Below are 20,465 nucleotides of genomic sequence, written 5' to 3'. Positions count from 1 at the left end.
AGCCAGTTGTGGGAGGCCGGGAGAAGCAGGGTCTGGAAAGAAGAGGTGGAGGCCAGTTCTCCTGCGCCTGAGCAGCGATGGAAGCGTGGAAGCCGCCAGGGAAAACCCTCAAGGCGGTCCTGTCCCGCCGAGCGAGCAGAACAGAAAAGAGAAGGCGAAACGGGAGAAGTCTCTGCAGAGCTGTTGCCTCGGCACCTGTTGGCGTGGGAGGTGGGGCTGGTGGGGTCACTGTTTGTCACCAGAGCCGGCAGCCTGGCAGGAAGGGGAGTGGGATATCGAGCAAAGGACAGCAAGGCAAGCTTGAATGCCCTCGCTGGCACCTCCGCAGCGGATTCCCACCGCAGCTACCTGGACGACCTTCGGAGAGTAATGACCGCTACGTCCCTCCCGCCTTCCAAATCGCCCGCAAATCAATCTTTCTGCTGACACTAACCTGGAAGCACACAGGAAAGCATTCTGGGAAATGTAGTTCCTGCTTAGCCTAGCGGGCTACAAAGAGCTGCACCGTCTGACATTCCGATGATAAATAGTTTTCACCTGAGCCAGGCTTGCGTTACTTCCGTGACTTCAGTCTTTGCTCTCCTACCCTCTCACTTACTAGCTGAGCGATCTGGGGGAGGTTATCTAACCTTCCTGAGCCTCGTATTCCTCATACCGAAAACGGAGGTAACCAGAGTAACTACATCCAAAAATTGAGAGAACTGAATGAGATAAATAAGGCGGGGTGTTTTTAACACGTCCTGCACATGGTAAGTGCTAAATAAATATTAGTTATTTAGTTACATTATTCTTAATAAAGTAGATCACAATGGAAGTGAGTGACTGTAATATAACTACATACAAAATTGTTCAAAATCTGCATCAAATAAGAGTGTTATTTGCAGTCTTAAGAATTTAATACCAGAGAGAAGATTCAGACTACCTAAAAGAAACATTCGATGGCTAAGTTTGTAACAGCAACTTTGAAAGCCAATAGAAATCAAGGGAATAATATATTCAAAGTGCTGAGAGAAAGTAACTGTCAACCTAAAACTCTATATCCACAAAACTATCAAGAATAAAGGCAAAATACATTTCGTATTTAAGACACTTTTCTTAACGGAAATTCTAAAATAGGTATTTTAGGTGGAAGGAAAGTAATTCCAGAAAGAAGGACTGAAATGTAGGAACAAGTTGTAAGCAAAGATGTAAAATGTAACTAAATCTAAATACTAATTCTATTAAATATAATTTAAATACTAGTACTTTTAGTAACTGATTCCTTCTGATATACTTTGCCAGTGAACAAGACTCCCCAGGGTTTCTGTAACTTTTTTTGAGTCTGTGCTGTAGCAAACAAACAAAATTTAGCCACATTGCTTTAGTTGGGGCCTCCCTCTTACATGGTTGGAAAAGATTCCAAATTTGACACTTGATTTTGATGCAATGACAAGCATATTCTATATTGACTAGAAGTCAAAATAATAATGCTTAAGTCTAGTACAAGTATAGTGTATAAATCAAGAAAAGATTCTATTTCAGTCTTCTTTTAACAATTACAATTTTTCAGGGACTAGGCTTTCTTTTTAACTACAAAAAAAAGCGCTTCACCTGTTTCTCCCACCCCTCTCCCACCCCTACCTCTTGAAACCACCAATCTGTTCTGTGTATCTGAGTCTGTTTTTGTTTTTAGACTACACGTGTAAAAGAGATCATATGGTGTTTGTCTTTCTCTGTCTGACTTATTTCACTTAGCCTAATGCCCTCGAGGTCCATCCATGTTGTAACAAATGGCAAGATTTAATTATTTTTTATGGCTGAATAATAGTCCATTGTACATGTATACCACAATTTCTTCATCTATTCATCCATTAATGGAAACTTAGGTTGTTTCCATATCTTGGCTACTGTAAATAATGCTGTAATGAACAAAGGGGTGCATATATCTTTTCAAGTTAGTGTTTTTGTTTTCTTCGGATAAATACCAGAAGTGGAATTGCTGGATCATATGGTAGTTCTATTTTTAGTTTTTTGAGAAATCTCCATACTGTTTTCCATAGTGGCTGCACCAATTTCCATTCCCTCCAATAGTGGACAGGTGTTCCCATTTCTCCACATCCTTGCCAATACTTGTTATTTCTTGTCTTTTTGATGATAGCCATTCTAATAGATGTGAGGTGATATCTCATGGTGGTTTTGAGGGACTAGACTTTTAGAGCTTATGCAAATCTGACTACAGCAGAAGCTACTAGATTTCTCCCAGTATATATTCTTCTCTTCTTTCGTAGTGACAGAGTTCCTTATTTTTAATTGGTCACATAACCACAAAGAATAGAGATGACATTTTCTAGTCTCTTTGGTAGCTAGCCTTAGCTCTGAAATTAAGTTGTGGCCAATGAGATACATTAAAAGATAATGGGTGCAACTAATAGGATGTACCCTTAAGAGGAAGGAATGTGCTGTCTACTACCTGCCCCATCCTCTTTTTTAAGGCTAGACTGTAAATGTGGTGATGAGTCGTTATGGACTCTGAGGAGGAGGAACCCACCCCAGGGATGGCAGAACAACAAGAAGGAAGGAGCCTGGGTCTCTGACACTCAGAGCACCCCATCAGCCTGGACTTTTATGCTTCTTTAAGCCATTGTTGTTTTGTATCTGTTATACTTAGTAGAACTATATAATATGAAGTAAATAATACGGTGACTATAAAAAGTACATATATAAATTTATAGGCACACTGAAATGCTTTATTGCAAACAGTTTTGATCTTTACATTTCATGAAAACAGCATTAACTATTTCTTATGCTATAAATATTTCAATGATTTTCAAGCATTACTTTATATTTTAGAAGACAATACCATGATCATGAAATCACTAGAGAAATCTGTCGGGGAAAGTCTGTGAAGATAGTCTCATCTGTAACACATGTGTCCTCCAGAAAAAAAGTATATGGCTTTCAGACTAAATTTTACTCCTTATCCAAATGGAAAGGTAATTTTAAGTAATAACAAGAATAATAGAGAACGGTGTATTTTTTTTATTTTAGTTTTAATAAAATTGTAATGGAGTCTCAGAGCCAAGACCACTAACATATCTAATTATTTCATTTTAATAAATAGAACTTTGACAAAAATAGCTGATTGTTTCCTTTGTCTAGACAAAGTCAGTTTGTAAAATGTATAAAGCTAAGCTTCTTAAAAATAGTAGGAAATGATTAAATTACAGAATATGTAAGCCTAGCGTTCGTGCAGCACTAAATAATTCTACCACATCTTTCTTTCTTTTAGTAATTCATTTGGGATTACAATGTTTTAGCTACATGTTAACCTTTGTGTTTCATGTACAAATTATTTACATTCTTTCTTCTCTTAAGAAACTAATGTCTAAGTTAGATTTACAATAATAAAATACTAACTTTACAGATTTAAAGAATCAGTTACCAAAAATCTGAAAATACGTATTTTTATAGCATTAAATTGACAAGACTAAATGCTTATATTTCAAAAATTGTAAAATGTATCAGGATTAAATATATGGTTGTATTAACCTTTTTATATCAGGATTTTATTTGTTAGTTATGTTTTGCGTTTAAGATAAGATCTGTGCTTTGTGTTAGTTTTTAATATTTTATATTTAATAAATGCTCTATTGTGTAATCATGAAATAACCATTAAATTTCTCTGTTACAGAATATCTAAAGAGACAAAGTGTAATAATCCAAGAATCTTCTATTGTGAGAATAATGGAGATTGACATTGTGAAGTATATAGAAAAACATAAAAGGTAAGAATAGTTTAATTTAAAATATGGTTAAAATAACATTTACTTTCCCTTTTTAACAGTGCAGTTTTTTGTTTTAAAAATGTGGAAAATACAGCAAAGACAATTATCATAATATCACTACCTAGAGATAACCATCCTTAGTATTTTGGTATATTTCTATTCTGTTGTTTATTCTGTGTATATAAGCTTATATATCTAAAACATATCTATAACTTTATTGTAACAGTAAATTTACATTGCATTCATACTTTGATAGACTGAGCACTTTCATGTGTTTTAAATAGGCTCTTTAATAGCTATGTATTATTTTATTACATAGGATTTTGTAATCATTCCTTATTTTGGATGCATTCAGGAAGCAATTATCTTTTCAAACACTACCAATAGGAAGCGAGCTGAAGATGGCAATTGAGACATCATTTATCTACTCAATATCTTACCTCATCTTCTTTCCAAAGGGTAGGGCAGTAGTCATGTGATATTTTGACCCTATTGATGAAAATGAAGTTGTACCACTTGTCCTGCTCCCTTGCAACTAAGACATAAAAATGTCTCCAAACGCCAGTGACTGTACAGAACATCTTGGAGCTTAAATTCTCATGATACCCTAAACTTTGTAGTCTGCCTTAAAGGCACAGGTGTAGACAGGCATGTAAACACATCGTTACAATTGAGGAAAGGCTACCATAGGCAAATATAATGTATTTTGGAAGCACCTGTTATTCCTTATTAAAAATACGCACGTACTACTCCCCCCACAATTCACGCTGCTGAGAATGTTAGGGATTTGTAAGAATCATGCCCTTTTTTTTTTCTTGTTTGCATTTTCTTATGCTTTTCTGGGTAACAGGTAAGTAACCTTTTGAGTCATTTAATTAGATTTTTTAAATCTTTAGTTTCTATTCTGTGAAACAGACTCGGAAAAAGTACTGTAGTCTCATGTCATTGCAGTAATTAAGACATACTTGTTCCTAATAAATTAAAGATATGGCATAGAACAGTATTGAAAAAGTGAAGCAGGTGCTAGGTTCTTTGTATATCTAACAAAATAGATGACTGAATATTTTTGGCATACTCATCTGCCTAATAACACCAATTTTAGCCTGAGTTTCCAGACTTTGAAAAAGCGGTATACAATTGCCTTTTGGGATCTGACAACAGTTTATGCATGTGAAAGAGAAATATTTGTAAATACGATATTCAAATTTAACACTGATACTTATCTTTTTATACAGGCCAAGTAATAAAAATGTAAGATTGTTCAATAGGTCAATGATAGAGCAGATACATATTTTATCATAATTTATTCATAGTATAAAATTTCCTCTTGTATAATTTACAATGTATACTACTTACCAATTTTTTAAATGTTCTTGCTTTCTAATTCCTGCACAGTCTAACTATTTGAGCATTTCCAAAGTTGTTCACTTTGATCTGGGAGTGTGTTCTCCAGGATGATTGAAATCATCCTTAAAATCTTCCTATCACTCCTTCCATTCTAAGAAAACTTGAAGTTTCAAGGAGCAAATTGTTTTATAATGTGTGAAACTCTTTTTCTTTTGAGGAAGATTAACCCTGAGCTAACTACTGCCAGTCCTCCTCTTTTTGCTGAGGAAGAGTGGCAGTGAGCCAACCTCCATGCCCATCTTCCTCTACTTTACATGTGGGACACCTACCACACAGCATGGCTTTTGCCAAGTGGTGCCATGTCCGAACCCAGGATCCCAACCGGCGAACCCCGGGCCAACGAAGCAGAACGTGCGCACTTAACTGCTGCGCCACCAGGCCGGCCCCAGTGTCTGAAACTCTTAACTGTGTATGTTTAACACATTTTTAAGTAAGAAATTTTCATACTGACTCTCTCTATAAGCCTTGCTTTACTGAGTAGAATTGATTTTTAAATTACTTCTGCTTATACATATGGCACCAAAGACCAAATGCTTATATAGTGTAACTATTTACTCACTGACCAAAATGACTTTTACTGTTAAAGTACCTCTTGGTTTACTATAGTCTACATGTTATTTAGTCATCCTTAACGTCCATGGGGTCATGCCAGGTGTCTGGTAAAGGGAAGGAATGGGAGAGAGACAGGCACAAAACAGCCATGCCGATGGGACAAACTGGGCGGGATAGGCTGCCACCTCAGCATGTCACATATGGGTTTAGGGCAACAGCAGCAATTCTTTGAGCAGATTTACAGAGCACGGCTTTAGGTGATTCTGTGGAATGGCTGGCTGTGATTAGAAGCTGGCCTTAGGAGAAGTCTTTCGAAAAACAGATAGTGAGATTTCCATTCATCAGTCTGAGGTTCAATCGTAGGAGGGGTCCAGATCCTCAGAGAAAACTGTCAGAAGAAATATAGATCTCTAATGTGAATTGGAAATCCTGGATTGGTTGTTTAGGTAGTTACTAAAGGAGGAACTAGGGAAGAAGCAAGATTTCAGGAGCCTAATCCATGACCAAAGGCACTGTCACTTACAGTCCGATTGTCTGATCATTGGGGTTTAAATCAGTGGGATTGGGGCTGCGATTTAAACTCGTGGTAGCCTTTTGTAAATAATATTAATAATAATAATATTTTGAAATAATATTGGTACCTATTACGGTTGTTGTGAGGATTAAATGAGAAAATGACTGTAAAGCAAGTTTCTTAGCTTCCTTTCTGGCACGTACCATACGTTCAAGAAATATTAAATAAATATCAGCAGTAATTATTGTGGCAAGATAATCACTTTTGTCCTTTCTCTCTGCAACCCCTCTCTCCCTCTGCTTCATTGAGGTAGCCAAAATCTTTTGCATTCCAAAGCCTCAGGGGAAGTTGCATTGCTGGACCAAAAATAAAAACTGCGTAAGACACCTCCTTTCTTCCCATTTGGTGTCTAAAGCCTTGGGATGAAGGAATTAGTTGAAATGCTCATGAATGTAAGCAGAGGCGAAAAGGAAAACTTGAAAGATCAGGAGGAAAGGCAGAGGTATTTCCTCTTGTCTAACAATAGGTGGGAAGACACTGAAGGTAAAGATTATAAGAGGCTGCGGACGTCGAACAATAAACATCGGAATTCCCAGCCTTGGGACAGCATTCTTACTCTAAGCAAACCATGAAAACAGAGTTTCTAGATGTTAACCTCTTCACACTTAGGCAGTAATGTTTCCAGCTGTTACTACTGTGGTTCAGATGTTAGTGGATCTGGCTTCCTTTCCCAGGCCATATTTCACTGATACCTTGAAAGAAAAGGGGGCTCTAATAATGACTGAATTAGAATTCCCTGCCTACCATGTATGGAGACTTAGAATCCATTTAAATTTGCTTATTTAAAAAAAAAAAAAGATTTAAAATGGCTATTTCCTATATACTTGAGTTTGTGGACTGTGATTCCTATGTTTGATATTCTAATCATTAGTACACCTGTGTGAGTAAGCGCACAGAGATTAGGAACATTATGAGAGTTCTGAAGATTACACTGGACCCTACTGTAGAGAGTTGGAGCTAAAGGAATACCTTCTGGATCAGGAAATATTTGACTGTGGAATTAGCGTAAGGCTAACACACAGGCAAAGACACACTGACTAGCCTTTTTGGAGGAAGAGAAATGCTGGCTGAGGTGATCTTTCTTAAGAGATTTTAACCTGTTCTTTAATGAGCTCTATTGCTTTACAGAGTGAGATTCCTAGCTTAGTTCTAAGCAGTTACAAAAAATTAAATACTATTTAACACTAATATCAGTTTAATTGTGTGTGTGTGTGAGAGAGAGGAAGATTGTCCCTGAGCTAACATCTGTGCTAGTCTTCCTCTATTTTATGTGGGATGCCACCACAGCATGGCTTGATGAGTGGTGCTAGATCCGCACCAGGGATCTGAACATGCAAACCCTGGGCCACCGAAGTGGAGCAGGCGAACTTCACCACTATGCCACCAGGCTGCCCCAATATTAGTTTAATTTTTAAAGATGATTTAGTACTGTAGTCATCAATATTAAAATTAACCCAAATAATGTAACCACCATTTTTACTTTGAAGTACATATCAGGCCTTCTAATCTCTATAAAAGTCACATTTACAGACTTTCCAGTCCCCGCAGTTGCTTTGTGTAGCCTTTAGGAACACAAAATGAAACTAGATCTTACATAACACATAGTTTTATTATATTAACGGGATTAATCAGAATTTGGGAACATCTCCAAGGAGACAAAACAAGAGCAACAAAGACTCAGAAAAAGAGATTGAAACTGGAATGAGAGCCTGCCTATTAACACCCAAAGAGCGGGCTTCCTCTCAGGGATGCCATCAGTGCTGGAGTCAGGTGACTGGACCATGAACTATTTTCAGGATAGACATCTTTAGACTCTTTAATTAAGGCCAGAACCCTAGAAGGTGGATAAATTGGTCCCAGTTTGTAGCTCCCCTGATTCCTGGAAGGAAGAAATACATACCTACTCTGAAAGATCACTGATCAAGTTCAACTAAATAACCCTATAATAAAGAGCACCAAGCACATAAGCAAACAAATGACCATAAATAAGAGTCAGTGGGAAAAAGGTATTAGTTTAGGAGCCCCAAGACTCTAAGCTATTGAAATTACAGCAGAGGTAAAACTTTACTTTTGCCTTCCTAGGGTTTTTTACTGGACCCAAGAATTTAATTGACGTAAAAAGGTTAATAGGAGTAAAGCATACAAATACTACCTTTATGTGACATAAAGAGAGAAAGACCCAAAGAATTGACAAGACCTAAATGCTTTTATACAAGTTTGAACAAGGAGAGACAATTGTGTAAAAGTAAATAATATATATGGAAAGGCTAATGGAAGATAAGAATTATTTCAACAAGGTCTGTTTGTACAGAATTCTCTAGACTTTGACTCCCCATTGAAGAATGTTTCTTTTCTCCTGGTAGAGGGAGGGCATCTCTCACATGGGAGTTTTATCTGCTGTTCCAGAAAGAAAAATGATTAGAATGCCTTTCTGCTGTTTTTCAAGTACCTTTAACTCAAAGTAATCCTTATGCCAAAGTGGCATATTTTGGCACCCTTTAGAATCATCATATATGAAATATAAAATAACCATATATGAAATATTTAGATAAAAAAGCATAAAGTCATAAAAAGGAAAAAATTAACAAGGAACTATTCAAAATGATCAGAAAATTTGGAAGAACCAAAATAGGCTTTAAGAAAAAAAATATAATTATTGAAATAATAATAAAAAAAGAATGTATGGGTTGAACTATAGATTAGACAAAACTGAAGAGGGACTGATGAACTAGAAAACAGATCTAAAGAAATTACAGTATGGCACAAAGCAGCACGGGGATGCAAAAAATAAAAGCAAGAGTAAGCCATTTTGAGAACAGAAGCCCTGGCATATATCTAATTTGAATCCCAGAAGAACAAAATAAATGAAATGAGAGAGAGGAAATATGTCAGGAAATGGCCACTGAATAGTTTCTATTACTGCTGAAAGATAAAGTAAAAAGTAAGCAATGCTTAAAACTATTGGAGGGAAAAACAAAATGGAGACTAATAAAAGAAGTCCTTAAAATATACTAGAGAGAAAAGACAAATCTCCTCAAAGGAATGTCAATTTGAATTGTTTGCCAACAGCAATAATGACTGTGATAGATATTAGAATAATATCTCCAAAGTACTAAGAAAATATGTACAAATCTAGTTTTTTATAGATAACCAAATTAATTTTTATTTTTTTGTTTTAATTCCTTCTAGCTCAGTTTCAAGCAGTGAGTGACTCATTCTCCAAATTTCATGGCATATTTTAATATTTCGTATATGTAACATCTGTATAATAGATAATTTATATTATATTTTTATTATTTCCAGGTGCAAATGTCCTCTCTTTTTCTTTAATTTTACTTTTTTTTAACTCAAATCCCTACTTTTATTCTGTTCCCTACCATGGCCAGGGTCTAATGTATTTAATGTGTATCCTGTATTTAAATATGTTTTGGTAAAATGTTGATTAACAGCAAGGATGTAACTCAATGGCAACTCTTATACACAGTTGGAATACCTTGAAAATCAATTTGGCACAATCTCGTAAGATTAAATGTTCACAAGATGAATGCTCCGGTAATTCTATTTTTAATCTGCACCCATTCCCCACCCCCAAAACAATATTCATAATAGTGCTATCGATAATAAAAAGTTGGAAGCAATTAAAATGCCCATTTTCAGGGGAATGAGTTTTATAGGCAGTGAAAATGAACAACATCTACCGATACCAATTTGGATGAAAATTAGAAATAATTGTGAGTGGAAAAAGCAAGTCAAAGATGACAGTGGACACTGTAATACCATTTTAGAGAACCCAGAAAGTTAAAAGTGCATGTTGCCTAGAGTTGCATATTTTATGTGGCAAAGATAATAAAAGAATGGCCATGGAATGATGAATATAAAATTCCTGACAGTGGCTCCTTGCTTGGTAGTGTGCAGAGGACGGGATAGGAAGACACAGATAGCAGAGGGGGTGTTGGAAATGCACTAGATGTTAACTGGGGTGTTGAGTTTGGGGAGGGATGTTTATTTTGCTATTAAGCTTTATAATTTAAATATGTGATTATATTTTTATATATGATATTGATGTGTGTCAAATATTACCTAATAACATTTTTAAAAATGTAATTACAAAATTGACTTGTAATTTTTATGACTTTTGATTATAGAATCAGCCTTTGCATCACGTTTCTTAATTACGGTTTCATAGACATTTTATCTTTATTAAAAAGGGTTTCATTTTCTGTTGATCAGCTTCATTAAAGTTAATTGATATTTTACCATCTCAGTCTCTAAGTTATTTGTGAAATGATACGTACTGAAACATTGAAATTTGGAAACAGTATGATCTGCTCCTCCCTGCTTAGATAACTCTTGGTAGTATGTGCTGTAATGTATCACTCAGACAAACAAGTGGTTTTAAATGCTTTCAGGTTAGTTTATGTCTCTGCGTTTTTGCATAGAATATATTTCTCATGTAGATAATTGGAATTTTATTTTGTACGACTAAGCTTGATGAATACTGATTCAACAGCTCATTTTCTCAGAAGGAATCCAATGTTTGGGATGTCTGGATTATGATTTATCTTGTCTAGGTGGTACAGTGGAATCTAATTTGCATGCTGCGTCTTTTGCTCTTTGCTTAAATCATCCAGGAGTGACTAAAGTCATCAGACATACAACATGTTCCTTGCCATGACTTATCTAACTCAAATTTCACCAACAGTTTTTCTGAGCATATGAGTGAATAAAACTGAGTGCCCTGTCTCCAGGACTATCTGGGGGAACTGGTTCAGAATTAAGTAACAACTAAGCAAGATAAAGGTACCAATAATAGATGTATTGCAAAAGAGAAACGTGATCAAAGAGGAGAGGGTCATTCTAACTAGGTTGAGGGGCTGATGAGGTAGCAAGTGGAGGAACTTGAGACTTGAGCAAGATTTGAAGCGGGTGTAAGATATCACTAGGTGAGGAAAGAGGATGAGAGCCTTAGAGGGCCAGGCTCCAGGGCCAGCAAAGGGCAGGAGAGTGTTGGGGACTGAGAAGTGATGAGGAGACTGTAGTTCTCAGAAAACAGTGAGGCAAGGAAAGCAGTTTTGCAAGTTAAAGCCTTCTTTGTTGTTTCACTGCCTCTTACCTCACCTCTCTACTATCTCTCCTCCTCAACACAACTAGATTGCTCCTTTAAGAATACTTTCAATTATCTCGCTCCACAGCAAAAATATTCACTGACCTCCCCCTTCACATGGTGGAATGTTTTCTGGGGCATGAACTCAAGAGCCTCCTCAAAATGATCAGAATAGTTCCTTTGAACCATCATTCCTACTAATCTCCAACTGTAAAACTACCTCATCAAAAATAAATCTGTCCAGGGGCCAGCCCGGTGGCACAGCCATTGTTAGCACGTTCTGCTTCAGCAGCCCGGGGTTCACCGGTTCCGATCCTGGGCTCAGACCTATACACCACTTATCAAGCCATGCTGTGGCAGGCATCCCACATATAAAGTAGAGGAAGATGGGCATGGATGTTAGCTCAGGGCCAATCTTCCTCAGCAAAAAGAAGAGGATTGGCAGCAGATGTTAGCTTAGGGCTAATCTTCCTCAAAAGAAAAAATAAATAAATAAAAATAAATAAGTAAATCTGGTCACTATCTTCAATCTGCTTTGATTTGCATGCTGGTCTGCCCTTGATTTCACATGTCTACAGCCACTGCATGTCTACATGATTTTACATGTCTACCCCCCCAACTACATCACGTCCTTAACCACCTGTTTCAAGACACATAGCAAGTCCTATTTCCTCCAAAATGTTCCCCAAATCCCTGAGGAATTATTTCCTCTTCAAAATTCGCTACAGTAAAAAAAGTACAGTATTAAACTATAAACAATTTAAATAACAGAAAACAGAGAATATAGAGCAAGAAAAAAATCACAAATAAAAGTAAAAGTGAAATCTTCAGGGCCGAAGAGCATAAGTTATCAGATCAGAAGTATTTCCTTCTTTCCAAGTAAAATGTATAAAAACAAATTGCTCCGGTATATATCATTTTGAAATTTCTGAACAGCACGGATGAAAAGCATATTCTAAAATTTTCTAGGGACAAAAGTCACTGACAAATAGCAGAAGTGATCAGAAAGCCTGCATACTTGAAGGCTGTGGAAGAAGGCCTTCAAATTCTAAGAGAGGGGGCCGGCTCCGTGGCCGAGTGGTTAAGTTCGCACGCTCCACTGCGGCGGCCCAGGATTCGGATCCTGGGCACAGACATGGCACCGCTCGTCAGGCCACGTTGAGGCAGCGTCCCACATCCCACAACTAGAAGGACCTGCAACTAAGATATACAGCTGTGTACAGGAGGGGGTTGGGGAGATAAAGCAGATTAAAAAAGAAAAAGATTGGCAACAGTTGTTAGCCCAGGTGCCAATCTTTAAAAAAAAAAAAAATTCTAAGAGAAAATAATTTTCAACCAAAGATTCAATACCCAGGAAAGTATCAACCTATTGGGTAATATAAATAAATAAATCATTCTCAGTCATGAGTTAATATAGCTTAACCTACTTTGAGAGCCCAGGAAATGACTAGCATTATATACTGTTGTCCAATAAGCTGCAGAGCTCTAACTCCATTTTACAAGTAATTAAGCAATTTTCTGCCCTTCCTAAAACACTGTTTTATTCACCAATGATAGAAATGATTCTATAGATAAACAAATCTCCACTTATTGGTGGAACCAGTGTTTAAGCCAAGATTCTCAGGAGGCTATAGAAAGAACCTTCTCCTTCTGACAAAATCTTCCTGAAGTTGCCTTCTCTTTTACAAAGTGGTTTCATCTGTCCACAAGAGTTACAAGGAAAAAGATTTTAAACAGAATGATATAACTATGAGCATTGATAAATCTAACAGTTTTTGAAGCTTAATAAATTATTTTGATCTTTTAAAATTATTTTGCATGAACCAAGATTCTATGTTCAAAGAAGTTAATTATTTTAAACAACACAGCAGATGTGATACTCAAGATAAGAATGGAGAGCATTGCTCACTCCTGAGAAATATATGTATATCTTTATAACACACGCGCTTATACCAGATGTCCTATTGTTGAGGTTAAAGTGATGTCATCATTTTTAACACCGTATTTTTAAAATTTCTCTATTCCTTTAAGCAATATTTCAAACAAACACAAAATTTCCTTCTCTGTAAAGTGAATAGCCAAGTGTATTAAGTCTAACAATTACATAGATTATATAACTAGAATATTGATTTCCTAATCTGTTTCCTTGTTTTCAAATATTCCTTGTTCTCTCCTTATGCTATAGTCTCCTTGATCACACCTCACAGCAATTAGAGAACCTTTTTTTTTCATATTAGGACATTTTTTAAATGATTTCCAGCCCTAATTGTTTTTTTGAAGGGTTAGGAAGAAGTAATGGAGAAGGGACATTAAAAATATGATACCAACATTCATGAAAATGTTCCATTGTTCTAGAATATTATTTTTAGTCATAGGAGAGAAGAACAAAGCAATAATACAATAATAAAAAAAAGATTTCACCATACACAGAAAACAAATAAAAGTAGGCTATTTGTGAGTATAAAAGCCATCTCATTTTAAACATAAGAAAAGAAAAAGAAAATAAATATTAAATTCCAAGTTTCTGAAGTATAATTACCATAATAAATTTGGGAACCGTTGCCCTAAAGAAACCCAAGTGGTCAGAGACCAAATTAAATATATTTTATGCTATTTAAAATAAAACTAGTTTCTATTTCTAGTTGAACTCATACACCAAATAAAACAGCATATTAAAATTGCAAAAAGGGGAGGAATTGTATGTAGCATTTTATGATTTCCTATTTCTAGAACATATGTCCTAGACCCCCAACTTTTATACAACGCAGGTTTTCCATTCCTCTCTTTAAATTAAACCCTTGGGATTACTCAAGCATGACTGATACACTTAGATACCATCAGGCATTCAATACACACTATGTGCCTTTGATTTACCTGACAAGTGACAACAAGGCTGTGTTGAGTTAACCTCAGACACTATCACTAAATGAATATTTGCAGGACCTGCCTGTGGTTATTGTCATACCAGTGCAGAACTCTGGTTCAATATCCTGTCTGGGAAGTAGCCTCTACCGGATGCTTCCAAAGAAGGGCAAAACCACCCATAATGCAATTGGATGGATATGCAATTCTATACCCCTGAGGGAAAACACTTCATCCTGGCCCCAGGTGGTGAGTCGCTCATACTCTGTTCGTATTCCTATGAGGACCGGTCTCTTCAAATAATACATTTTTAAAGGACTTTTTTAGTAGTACAAACTTCACATTTGAAAACTAATAATATATCAGTGATAATAAGTCACTGCAATGGGAAATCTTAAATTTGTCAGAATGCATTGTTTTTCCCCATTTTTCACAAAAAGGGATTATTTTATTTAAATGTGATGTGAAACACATCCTCTTCCTATAATTTCTTCATTTCTTCATATCGTATATAAAATAATTTGATAAACTATGTAGTAGAAATAAAATGGATCTATGTGTAAATTGACAGGCTGGATATACAACTGGACAATGGCCGAACAATATAAATAAAATAGAACAGAACTCTAACCCCTACCTCTGTAGCAACCAGCTTGGGAAGCCAAACAACTTCTGCAGCAACCAGGCCAGGAAGCCCAATGCAGCAATCATCCTGAAATGATTGACGTGGCCAAAGACTGCCAGCCTCCCTATTTCTCCCCTTTCCTTTGCCTGCTTCCAATTCAGGATCAACCTGAGAAAGCCAAATATGCTCCCCAAACCAGTCACATAAGGTGTCCCACTTTTAGTTAGCCCGCCTCCTGCTTCCCCCTGAAACAACCTTCGATTAGAGCTTACCTGAGGCTGTTTCTTTTTTCATCAGAAAGTTCCCCACTCCCCTGACTGCCTTTGAGGATCTGCTGAATGTGATAGTGGCTGACTCCCTAGCTAGAGCAAGCTCTGAATAAATAGCCTTTGTTTGTCCTCATTTGGGTAATATGCATCTATTTTCATACAAGTTGATGTTCTTAAAATGTGTACGTGAATTTTTAAGATTTTAGATTCAAATTTGCTTTGAGATACACTTTAAACTATTTCAAGTGATTATATCTGAGGAATGGATTAGACGTTATAGGTAACTTTCATCTTTTGCTATTTACTCATACACACACACATATACGTTTTTATGTATTTTTACTTTGTGTACTTGAGTAGCATTTCAAACTGATACCAAAATTATTTTAAATAGGAAATAAGCTTTGTTTCCATTATAGAACTAAATTTTATTTCCTTTAAAGAGCTAAGACAAATCACATATTCAAAGGAATTATCACAAATAGATAAACAATAGTTTTATAGACACTAAATGACTACTAACAAGAAAATAAAACTTAAAACAAAAGAATTTACTAGAATATCCCCTACTACACTGATGACTTTGAAAACTGAGTAACTTCTTCAGCTTCACTAAATTTATTCTTCTTTTTCTTTCTTTGCTTTTCCCTTAGAAATTCTTCCCCCCCTCCCCCCACCCCACCCCAGCTACGTGGAGAAATGGCCACAGCTGCTTCTCTTTTGTCTGCCAGGGGTGCCAGGCATATCTCTTCTCACACATGCTTGAGTGACTGCCAGCCATCTTCCCCGTAAGAAGGTCTGCATAGGGAAATAAGCACTACTGAATGGAGACCAATTATTAGATGGCACTGTTGCGATTCCAGCCAAGCAAGAGAGAAGCAGTGCTGTAAGACAGAAGAAAATAATCAAGAAATTCATTTTGGACCCTTGTGGTTGTGTCTCCAAACTACAAGCAGTGGTTTAGAACAGGCGGAGTAGGATAAGAGCAATGATGGCAAGAACTGAAGGCTGGGGACAGGAGCGTCACCAAGGGAGAAAGGAGTGAAGAGGAAAACAGTGCAAACTCCTGAAGATCCAGTTGGAAGGAAGAGAAATCAGATGAATTATAATCAACCATTTTCACTGCATTTCCAAGAATGAAAAATTAAGATAATAAATAGACAAATTTACAACCACAGAATATCATGTTTAAAAGATTCTGTAGGAAAAAAGAAATATGATTTCATTAAAACATTGACTTTAAAATAGACATAGTAAGATAGAAATATCAAACCAAATTATGAACATTAAAACAAACTATTTTTAGGAATAATTCTAGATTGGGTCTTCAATTTTACATCAGTGATTTTATTTTGGAGTGATTTGGATTTTTTTGTCTCTAGACCAGCACAAGTGGATTATTATCATTCAGTCTTTGAAAGGAGAAGATACAGTTTCCAGTCACTAATTTACAATATTGTTCTATCAGTATCTTCCATGAGAGGTGATTTACTAATTTTTTTCTCAATGTGAAAAGATCCAGGAGACCCTGTTGCATGTACTGGAAAATAAGTTTGTTGAGGATTTATTTATATATTTCTCATAATAACTTCCGAACTTGAGAAAATGTTTGTCATTTCAGCACAAAGGGCCAAAAGAGTGCCACATTATGAAAAGACTATCTTGGGAAAGAATGAATCTTAGAATCATATATTTATATGTTTGTCTTTCATTTTTAGATTTGATCACTTGAATTTTATTTTTATATGGTACCTAACAGGAGTACACATTCTTTTATTTCCCATTATTACAAGTAAAAGTGGATCACAATAAGAGGCTATTACAAGAATTTAATAGATTTTATACTTCTATTGAGCCAATAGGCATGCTCTATGATTCATGTAAGTTTAGGAGGTATTACACTTTTTACGTCTTTCATTCATAGTGTACAGTCTGCTTTACAAACATCTCTTTTATATTTACAGTGTTACTAAGGTACATTATGATTGGCTTCATATGGAAAAACGACTCAAAGAGTTTAAGTATTTTTATGGAAATATGCAGTTAGTAGGCGGTAATGTCTAAATAAGAACCCAAGTCTTGTAATTTCAAACTGAGTGCAATTTCCATTATGCTATTTGTGCTTCACCAGAAGGGGGCTTATCTGTGCCTGGTTCCCAGCTTTTTCTTAGTATGAAATATACAACTTTGCTGATTAGTTATAAGCAATCCTAGCATTTGCATAGCCTTCATTACTAATTAATATACTATAGAATACCTATTAAATACTGAAAACTATATTTGGTGATTTACAGCTATTCTCTAATGCTTACAATGATTTTAAAAGTTAGTTGATAGGAAAATTGAGATTCAGAGAGATGAAATAACATGTTTGAGGTCACACAGTTGTCAGAATTCATGGCCATGTCTGTTTAATTTTACGCTTCTTTCAGGATCTCCTGCTCTGTTGGAGACAGAACACTTTTTTATCTCTATGTGACTCTATTGTTAAGTCTTTTTACTTGGTCCCCCAAGGACCTACCAGTTGGTTAACATATTTCACCTGCCTGTTTCTCTAAGTTATTGGTTATATGTACCCATTTTCTGGAAGAGAAACACGAGACACCTTGTCAACATAAACAGTATTGCAAGAGAGTTTTAAAAAAAGAAGTATTGCTAAAGGAAGAGATTAATAATAGCTAAAGCATTCTAGAGTTGAGCATGAGGCAAAAAAAAAAAAAAAAAAATGTGGCTGGGAGAGAGCTATTAACAATTTGTCTAGAGGCCCTTCATTGTGTGTTGTTTTTTATATCAAAATCAATCACTTCTTAGCAATAAGTTCTGAGTCACTTGACAGTAGTCTGATAAGATAAAGCTACCTCTAGTGCATTTCTGGTCCCAACCTGCAGACCAGAAACCACTCAGTGTCCCTCCCTGAGTCACTCTGTGAGTAGGGCACAGGAGGGTAAAGGGAAGTCACAGTTTTAGCCCCTGTGCTCTGAGGACAAACTCATACATTCTGGTTGTATCTTCAACTTCTCAATTAGGGAAGAAACTGTTAAATATGGTTTCAAAGATATACCAACTAATGGAGCTGGCCCCGTGGCCGAGTGGTTAAGTTCGCGCGCTCCGCTGCAGGCGGCCCAGTGTTTCGTTGGTTCGAATCCTGGGCGCGGACATGGCACTGCTCATCAGACCACGCTGAGGCAGCATCCCACATGCCACAACTAGAAGGACCCACAACGAAGAATATACAACTATGTACCGGGGCGCTTTGGGGAGAAAAAGGAAAAAATAAAAAAATCTTTAAAAAAAAAAAAAAAAGATATACCAACTATGGAATACTATTTTTATAGATTGGAAAACAGATTTGATCTTGTATGTAGAAGTATCTTGGTCTTGGATGTAATGAAAATACTCCCAGTAGGTGGTTCCCAACTCAATTGTCATTTGTTTCCTGAAGTCATCTATTCCAAAAATAGTTTTCTTCCCACTTTTTAAATTTCCATAGTATTTCATAACTTTTCCTAAAATTTATCAAACCGTACTGTCATGATTGATTTCTGTGCCCTCTCAGTTCATCCTCAGCCATTACATGAATGTTCTCCTTGGCAACAGCTCCGCAATATGTTATTCACTTTCATGATTCAAGTGCTGCCATGACTTCAGCCTTTGTAGGAGGCACTAGTCTTAGAAGATTTATTGAATGTTGAGTCCAGTTACAAACAATTGTAGCATTTTCGTAACATCTTGAGAAGTGGTTAATTGATATCATCCCTGAGTCTAATGTAAAATCTGATAAATACTCCAATGTTGTTGAAAAATGTCTACCTTTAGTTACATGTAAGAAATCATATGAATACTAAGGAGATGGAGAGGGGGACAATGCCATCTCTGGCTTCCTTCCAGAGATCACAAGAATGTATCAGGCAATTGGAAATTTTATAAACAGGAAAAGGTTTTATCTGATTCAAGTTAAGTGACTCTGGACTGAAAACTGTAAATTGCTCCGGTTTCCATTTAGGATCTTCCTATATCCTGGATCATGTGAGGCCAAGAATAGCACAATATGGACTGCTGGAAAATACTATTGTCATGATAATTAACAATACAAACAGGCTATGGGAAAAGATCTGGGCTGTGCATACTGGATCACACAAAAAGAGTGTTACCAAGGAGACACCATGGCTACCACAGAGATAAGTGGCTCAAGTAAAAGACAGGATACAGAAAAAGCTGGTCAGCCACAAGCAAGCAAAGGGCAATGCTCTTAGCTGCTTTTTCGGTTGGTTGGTTGGTTAATTTTGGTTTTTATTTTGTTCTGCCTGCCTATTATTGCCTGTCACTATATGTGTGAAACAATGATTATGCAGTCAGTGCCTTTTCATCAGCTATGCCATCTCTACTGAAGGACTTCATCACAAATACAGTGAAAATTCTGAGCTTTTTAAAACATTCAGGTTATGCTGTACGGTACTGGTTTGAGGCATTCCACAAGAACATTTGAGATGGGCTCAGATGTAGATTTAATAGAAAACTGCAGAAAGTTATTTGAGTAGGAAAAGTGTCCCAAACGAAGGGTACATCCACTTTATTATGATAAATTACGTGATTTTATTGTTACTCATGTCACAATTTTTGTGTGATCTAAATGAACTCCTCAAAGATCTATTTAAAATATGGGTCAATTGACTTATTTTTCCAGTTAAACAGGATGTACTGATAGTATCATTTTTTTTTTTTTTTTAGTATAAAGGCCATGCCCAACCTTGTCACATTATTATTTATCTATCTATGGTAGCAAAGAATGTGGGAGCAAATGCTGAGAGATTGGTAGATGTGTAGTGGACATGTATAGAAGTTATTTTCTGATTGTTTCAGTTCTCTCTGTAGGATGTAGAATAATTATCTGAGATTGAGGCTGAACAGAAAAAGTATTGGGAATTAAGTCATTATGGAATATTTGTCTTTGCAAGTATAGTGTGATTTTGTGGAAGCAAGAAGCGCCCATTTGAGGTTCCTGGTCTTGTATTAAAAGGGAAAGCCACATTGAGCTGCAAGGGTGCAGGGGTTAATAAATTGGATATAATCAGCCAAGCAAGTTTGACAAATTCAGAGAGGTGCAAGGAAGCTGAGGGTGTATGCAAGGAAGTGTTTATGATGACTGACCTTAGAATTTAAGCTGAGTGAGGAAGGGAAAAGGCATCAAAAGAATGTAGGGTAGTGACAAGTGGGTAGGGTCGCTTTTAACATAGTAAAAAATTAGAAGCATTATGTTTGGGAGCATTATTTTCCCTATATGAATCAGAGTATTCATTCCTGATATAAT

The 20,465-nt window shown here is 36.3% G+C and overlaps 1 long non-coding RNA gene across 2 annotated transcripts; it reads left to right on the top strand.

The window, feature by feature from the left end:
- The first annotated feature begins 467 nt into the window (after positions 1-467).
- On the top strand, positions 468-17,864 carry LOC106838016 (uncharacterized). 2 transcript variants are annotated; one of them, XR_011503262.1, is made up of 4 exons: positions 522-749; positions 2,830-2,972; positions 3,671-3,764; positions 15,811-16,333. It is a non-coding gene; the product is annotated as an uncharacterized lncRNA (long non-coding RNA). The 2 variants fall into 2 exon arrangements; XR_011503263.1 differs by lacking the exon at positions 2,830-2,972 and having other exon boundaries at positions 468-749; positions 15,811-17,864.
- Positions 17,865-20,465: the final 2,601 nt, after the last annotated feature.

This window comes from Equus asinus, chromosome 1 (assembly GCF_041296235.1).
Source record: "Equus asinus isolate D_3611 breed Donkey chromosome 1, EquAss-T2T_v2, whole genome shotgun sequence".
Lineage (NCBI taxonomy): Eukaryota > Metazoa > Chordata > Mammalia > Perissodactyla > Equidae > Equus > Equus asinus.
The sequence above is the reverse complement of the archived record's forward strand: the minus strand, read 5'-3'. Positions and strand labels throughout refer to the sequence as shown.